The 7,843-nt window shown below is 35.8% G+C and overlaps 1 non-coding gene across 1 annotated transcript; it reads left to right on the top strand.

Moving 5' to 3' along the window:
- Positions 1-827: 827 nt before the first annotated feature.
- Positions 828-968, top strand: LOC111480146. Its single transcript, XR_002717762.1, has one exon. It is a non-coding gene; the product is annotated as a small nucleolar RNA Z247 (small nucleolar RNA).
- The last annotated feature ends 6,875 nt before the right edge of the window (positions 969-7,843 follow it).

The following is a 7,843-nucleotide window of genomic DNA, read 5'->3' on the forward strand; positions in this document are numbered from 1 at the left end:
GTATAACCCATGTTATCAATCGGTTCTTTGAAACCGTCTTCGACCACCTCCCATGCGTCTTGCGAACCGAGAAGAGCTTTCATTTGGATGCTCCAATTCTCGTAGTTCGTCTTCGTTAATCGTGGAAGCGACATTTGTCCCATCATGTTCACAATCGGTTCTGATACCAATTTGTAGAAAATAGATTACTCTGATACCAATTTGTAGAAAATAGATTGCTTTGATACCAATTTGTAGAAAAACAAAGCCGCTTTGATACCAACTTGAGAGAAAATAACACTCGCTTAAAATCTAACTCGTTTAGATAACTCTCACGAAACTTTAAAGAGGGTGTCGAAAGGGGAGAGAGACAAGGAGACAAAGAAGTATTCAAAAGTTTTTTTTTTTTTGTATTACACACTAACTTAACAAGTTCTTTTGTCTATGCCTGTTACAACATAGGTAAAGCCCTTTTTATAGGCTCCCCATCACTTTTCTCTCTCCTATAAGCCATTTCTCTAAAATTAAGTAGTCTTTTTTACTGAATTTAAAACAAACAAACAAAATTCATAATTTCTTTTTTTTTTTCTCTCTCCTACATTTAAGTTTATTTCTCAACACATAGGGGCCTTCTTTCCTCCATGTCTGAGGAGATTATTCGCCATGTGGTTGTCGCTGCTACGGCCAAGGAGGCGTGGGATACCCTTCAACGGATGTTTTCGTCGTCAACTAGTGCTCGCACAGTTCAGATTCGTGTTGAGCTCGCCACGTCCAAGAAATATGATCTCGCTGCAGATTATTTTCACAAGATCAAAGGGCTAGCAACCAAGCTGGCCGCCGTCGGCTCTATCTTGCGGGATGATGACGTGATTGCGTATCTCCTCGTTGGTCTTAGCGCTGACTATAATCCCTTCGTCACCTCGATAAATACCAAGAGTGAAAGCCCTCACACTTGATGATGTGTCTGCACATCTAATGGCGTTCGAAGCTTGCTAGCTACAACACCAGGTTGAACTGTAGTTAAATTCTTGATCTTCGGTCAATTATGCCGATCGTGGTGGTCAGCAGATGAATCGTGGGCGTAGGGATCGTGGTCGCGACCGTTCTCGAGGTGGCACGCCCTCTCGTTTTGCTGATGATCGTCGTGACCCTTCTGCTCGTCCTTCCTGCCAGATCTGTGGCAAAGTGAGACATACTGTCGTTCGCTACTTGCATAGGATGGATGAGTCCTATCAAGATGAACCTCCTTCTACGGCACTAGTGGCTACTTCCTCTTACAAGATTGATCCAAATTGGTACAACAACACAAACACCACTAATCATATCATTAGTGACCTGGATCGTCTCTCTGTGAGTGAATGCTATCATGGAGGTGAACAAGTTGAAGTTAGCAATGAAGCAGGTTTGCGTATTTTGCATACGGGTCATTCTTCACTTAATACTACTGCTCGTCCTTTTGCATGTGCCTGAAATTTTCAAACATCTTCTTTCCGTCAATAAATTTTCTCGTGATAATGACGTATTCTTTGAATACCATCCTTGGCATTTTTCTATTAAAGATCGACAATCGAAGAAAAGTCTTCTATACGGGAGGTGTGAGTCTAGTTTCTATTCTATTAAGCCATCTGATGTCGATGATCTCAAGTATGCCTTAGTGAGCAAATTTACTACTCACACCTAATGAAATGCATGTCTTGGACATCTTTCATCTCAAGTAGTAAAGTCAATTTTGCGTCTCAATAATATTTCATGTGGTAGTGAGTCACCTTTGCCAATTTGTAATGTGTATCAGTTAGCAAAAAAGTCATAAGTTATCATACACTAGTTCTTTTCATAGGTCTTCGTCACCTTTAAAATTGATTTTTTTTTATTTATTTATTTATGTTTGGGGTCCAACACCTCCATCGGTTGGGGGACTATAAATATTATATCAGTTTCATTGATGATTTCAGTAAATTTTTGTGCATCTATTTGATGCATTATTGTACAAAAGCTCCTCATATACTTTTGCAGTTCCAAGCTCATGTTGATCACCTCCAAGATACTAAAATCAAGTGTGTCCAGTCTGATTGGGGTGGGGAATATCAAAAAATTCATAACACATTCTTTTGTTTCCTTGGAATTTCTCATCGTGTTTCGTGCCCTCACACGCATCAACAAAATGGGTCTGTTGAACGCAAGCACCATCATACTGTTGAAACTTGTCTAGCCATTCTAGCTCATGCTAATGTACCTATTAAATTTTGGGATGACGCGTTTCTTACAGTCACATATCTCATCAATCGTTTCCCTACTCGTTTCATCAATAACAAATGCCCCTTAGAGCGTCTTTTTCTTACCTCACCAAATTATTGCTTGTCAAAGTTTTTGGGTGTGCTTGTTGGCCTCATCTTCACCCTTATAACAAACAAAAGCTCTTTTTTCGATCCAAGGAATGTGTCTTTCTAGGCTACAATTCTTTACATAAAGGGTATAAGTGTCTTGACACCAATTCTGGTCGTGTCTATATTTCTAGAGACGCGAATGTTTTTTCATTCAAAAAAGCCTCACTCAGTTCTTCCCCAACCCTGCCGCCGACGCACAATACCCCTAATTTGTGCACCTTTCATTTGGGTAACAGCAGTACTAATTTGGAGAATGATCATATGCATATATGTGTGCCTACTAACTCTTTGAATGCAGAAAATCTGGTGCTTACATTAGCTCCGGGATTGCCGTCGCAATCCTCTACGTCGCTGTCGCGCAAATTGACATCGGTTGTTCTGCCAATGATTGGGGCCTCGGATCCTCCGCCAATAGATGATATTGCGCAATGCCCGGTCGGATCCTCAGTTGCTGGTAGACCGACTGTTGTAGCACCGATTGCTCCCCTTGCAACGGCTGGTACGACTATCCCCTCAATTTTAGATCCTCCACCTACTACCCATCCATATGGTACTCGAATGAAGCACAATATCAAGCAACTCAAGGTGTATAGATGGAACAATAACATATTTTTGTGGCTTGATTTTCTGCCTCTAAACCTACTTCACATATTATTGCTATGGAGCATCCCGTCTGGCATCAGGCAATGAATGATGAATTTCTGGCCCTTCTAAAAAATAAGACATGACATTTAGTTTCTTCTCGTATTGACCTTAACGTTATTGATTGCAAATGAGTTTTCAAACTCATCCAAAAGCCCAATGGATCTATTGATCGCTACAAAGCACACCTGGTTGCTAAAGGGTTTAAACAACAGTATAACGTTGATTATGATGATACCTTTAGTCCAGTTGCTAAGCCCACTACCATTCGGCTCTTATTATCTCTTGCTATTTCTCGTTGTTGGGCTATTCGACAGATTGATATTCAAAATGCTTTTATTCATAACTTTCTTAATGAATATGTTTATATGAAGCGACCCCTGGATTTGTGGATATACAACATCCTGGTTATCTCTACAAGATGGAATAGTAGTTTTATGGCCTCAAACAAGCTCCACGTGCCTGGTTTTCTCGCTTTAGCTCAAAACTATTACAATTGGATTTTACATCTTCAAAGGTTGATGTCCCTATTTTCATTTTTAACAAGACGGGCATTCAGATGTATATCCTCATCTATGTTGATGACATCTTCTATGGCTACTGAGAAACTTATTACACAGCATCGGGATGATTTTGTTGTCAAGAATCTTGGCACTTTGAGTTATTTTCTTGGAATTGAGGTTTGCCATACTTCCAATGGACTTGTTCTGACACAACATAAATACATTCAAGATTTATTGTCCAGAACCAATATGTTCACCTCCAAAGGTGTTCACACCTATACTTCCTAGTGAGAAGTTGTTATTGTATGGTGGTGAAAAGCTCTCGCCTGAGGATACTACTCGCTATCAAAGTGTCGTTGGTGCTCTCCAATATTTACCTCTGACACGTCCTGATATATCTTTTTTGTCACCAGAGTGTGCCAGTTCACGTCCTCTCCGACTTCTGTACGTTGGGCGGCGGCGTTTGTGAGATAAGGCAGGACATTGGACGACTTCTATTCCTTTCGTAGGTGAACCCAAACCCAATCACCTTATTTAAAAATCAATTTCTTTCTTCCTCGGTTCTTGCGAGTGACTAGTTTTTTATTTTTATTTTCAATTCTTTCTTTTCTGTTTTTGTGATTTTTTTTTAATGTATTCAGCTCTTGAAGAAGTTGCATCATTAGCAAACATATTAGGTGGCAAAGGCGATAAATCTAAAGGAGTTAAAGGATTAAATCCATACCCAACCTCAAAAGGTGAACAATGAGTGGTGTTATGTAAAAACAATGTGGTTGTGTCTAGACTTAGTCTCCTTACATTTAAGCCAATAAAAATGTTTCCCCAATCTGCTATAGGTTTAAAATTCTCCAAAATGTCCCATAAGTTCTCCCCTCCAAAATGTCCCATAAGTCCTCCCCATGAGCCTCTTCACAAGTAACTCTCAAATAGAACACTTAGGAATACAAAGTTTACTCTTCCTAACAAGCACATCGAACACAATATGATCTTGTACATGTTACCCTTCTAAACATTGCATATCACATCATAAAATTCAGATTTCTCAACTTTGTATAATTCAATCATGTATTTAAAATCAAGAATTTTGGCAGTAAGGGAAAGAAATAAAGCATACCTTCTTCATAATGCATCTGCAACCACATTATCCTTTCCCTTTCTATAATGGATTACATAAGGAAATGTCTCAATGAATTCGACCCATTTAGCATGCCTCCAATTTAGCTTTGTTTGAATTTTACGGAGCTTCAAGCTTTCATGAAATGTATGGATAACAAACTCTTCTTCTATTTAGCTTTGTTTGCTTTAAGCTTTCATGATCCGTATGGATAACAAACTCTTTTGACACAAATAATGTTGCCAAACTTGCATAGCCCTCACAAGTGATGGTAACTCTTTGTCATAAGTTAGATAATTGAGTTGTGCTCCATTAAGGTTTTCACTAAAGAACATGATTGACCTTTTTTCCTAAACAGCTCCCACTAGAATCACATTCAATTTCAAAAGATTTATCAAAGTTAGGTAAAACAAGACAAGTTGCATTGGTTAATTTATCTTTTAGTTCATTGAATGCATTGTCTTGTTTTTTATTCCATTCAAATTTCACATGCTTTTTAACAAGTTCATTTAGTGGTGTGATGCTACACTACTGAAATTCTTAATGAATCTCCTATAGAAACTAGCCAAACCATGAAAAGATCTTACCTCGATTGCATTTGTGGGTGTTGGCCATAGCTTTACCTTTTTTACATCAACTTGTAGTCCATTCTTTCCAACTAAAAACCATAGGAAGTTGACTTGGTCTAGACAAAAGCTGCAATTTTTTTAAGTTGGCTAAAACTTCTCTTATCTAAGTTTAAGCAAATTTTTCTTTAACCTGCAAAATATGATCATTTAAGCTTTTTGAGTAAACAAGGATATCATCAAAGTATATAACAACAAATTTTCGAATATAGTCTCTCAAAATGACATAACGAGTCACTCATAAAGCCCAATTTTTTTTTTTTTAAAGTCGTTTTCCACTCATCTCCCACATGCATTCGCATTTGATGATAACCACTTTTAAGAACTATTTTTGAAAACAGATTAGCACCGTATAATTCATCTAACATGTCATCCAATCTATGAATAGGATGTCGATACTTTACCGTTAGTTTGTTGATGACTTGACAATCAACACACATCCTCCACGTGCCATCTGTCTTGGGTACCAAAATCACAAGAACACAACAAGGACTTGTGCTCTCTCTAACATAGCCTTTATCCATGAGTTCTTCCACTTGCCTCTGAATCTCCTTAGTCTGGGTGGGATTGGTCCTATAAGCAGCCATATTTAGCAAAGTTTCTCTGGGCACGAAGTCAATTTGGTGTTCAATCCCTCTTAAAGGGGTAACTCCGTACATGCATCTTCATGTAGAAACATGTCATTGAATTTCTGCAAAAGAGAATTAAAAGCACTTGGTAAAACATCGTCAGTTTTTGGTTTTATGGCTAAACATATTCCTTTGCACATAAGTTGCTAAAGAGACTTAAAAGCACTTGGCAAAACATCGTCAGTTTTTGGTTTTATGGCTAAACATATTCTTTTGCACATAAGTTGCAAGAGAGACTTAAAAGCATTTGGCAAAATATCATCAGTTTTTAGGGCTAAACATATTGGACTAATCATATTCCTTTGCACATAAGTACAAATTTTGGTTACTTAACTAACACATTCCTCATTCCCCTTTCTTATAACCAAACTCAAAGTAAAAGTATCACATTGCCAAGGTCAGCCAAACAAGATGTCCCCGGCAAGAAATAACCATAAAATGTTACCTTTCTATCACATTGCCAAGCACTGTTTCGTATATGTTCTAAATTGCTTTATGGGTCATGTACCGACTCGGTAGAAAATTGAACCAAGAATCTCTGGTTTCGTAGACAGGCGCCTTATCTATTGGGTCACAAAGTCATCAATACTTATATTATTTTTACTTATTCTCGAGTAATTTTTAATTATTTGGAAGATAATTTTTCAAATCTTTCAAAAAAAAAAAAAAAATTGATTTGTAAATCTTAATTCAATGTTTGAATATAAATAGATAGGCACGTTTTCGTATATGCTCAGCTCTAAAATGCTTTATGGGTCATTATTGACTCTGCAAACCCAATGTTTGGTTTTGTAGACTAGTGCCTTATCATTGGGCCATAAAATCATCAATACATATTTTATTTTTACTTATTTGAGTAATTTTTAACTATTTGGAAGATAATTTTTCAAATCATTCAAAAATTAATTTGTAAATCTTAATTAAATGTTTGAATATAAATAGATAAGCACGTTTTCGTACATACTCAGCTTTAAAATGCTTTATGGATCAGGTATAGACTCTACTAAGGATCAAACTCAAAATAGCTGGTTTCGTAGACCTTATCCATTAGGCCACAAAGTCATCAATACATACATTATTTTTACTTATTCTCAAGTAATTTTTAACTATTTGGAAGATAATTTTTCAAATCTTTCAAAAAAAAAAAAAAAAAAAAAAAAAAAAAAAAAAAAAAAAAAAAAAAAAAAAAAAAAAAAAAAAAAAAAAAAAAAAAAAAAAAAAAAAAAAAAAAAAAAAAAAAAAAAAAAAAAAAAAAAAAAAAAAAAAAAAAAAAAAAAAAAGTTGAATTGTAAATTTTAATTAAATGTTTGAATATAAATAGATAGGCACGTTTTCATATATGCTCAGCTCTAAAATGCTTTATGGGTCATGTACAAACTCTACCGGGGAGCTGTTTGAATATAAATAGATAGGCACGTTTTCGTATATGCTCAGCTCTAAAATACTTTATGGGTCATGTACAAACTCTACCGGGGATCAAGCTCAGAATCTCTAGTTTTGTAGACCCAACACCTTATCCATTCGGCCACAAAGTCATCAATACATACATTATTTTTATTTATTTGAGTAATTTTTAACTATTTGGAAGATAATTTTTCAAATTTTTCAAAAAAAAAAAAAAAAATTGATTGGTAAATCTTAATTAAATGTTTGAATATAAATAGATAGGCACGTTTTCGTATATGCTCAACTCAAAAAAAATAACTCTCTTGGGATCAAACCCAAGATCTCTAATTTTGTAGACCAATGCCTTATCCATTGGGCCACAAAGTCATCAATACTTATATTATTTATACTAATTCTCGAGTAATTTTTAACTTTCTTGGAAGATAATTTTTCAAAATCTTTAAAAAAAAAAATTGATTTGTAAATCTTAATTAAATGTTTGAATATAAATAGATAGGCATGTTTTCGTATAATGCTTTATGGGTCATGTACTGACTTTGCTGGGGATCAAACCCACGAA

Source organism: Cucurbita maxima, unplaced genomic scaffold (genome assembly GCF_002738345.1).
Source record: "Cucurbita maxima cultivar Rimu unplaced genomic scaffold, Cmax_1.0 Cma_Scf00005, whole genome shotgun sequence".
Classification (NCBI taxonomy): domain Eukaryota; kingdom Viridiplantae; phylum Streptophyta; class Magnoliopsida; order Cucurbitales; family Cucurbitaceae; genus Cucurbita; species Cucurbita maxima.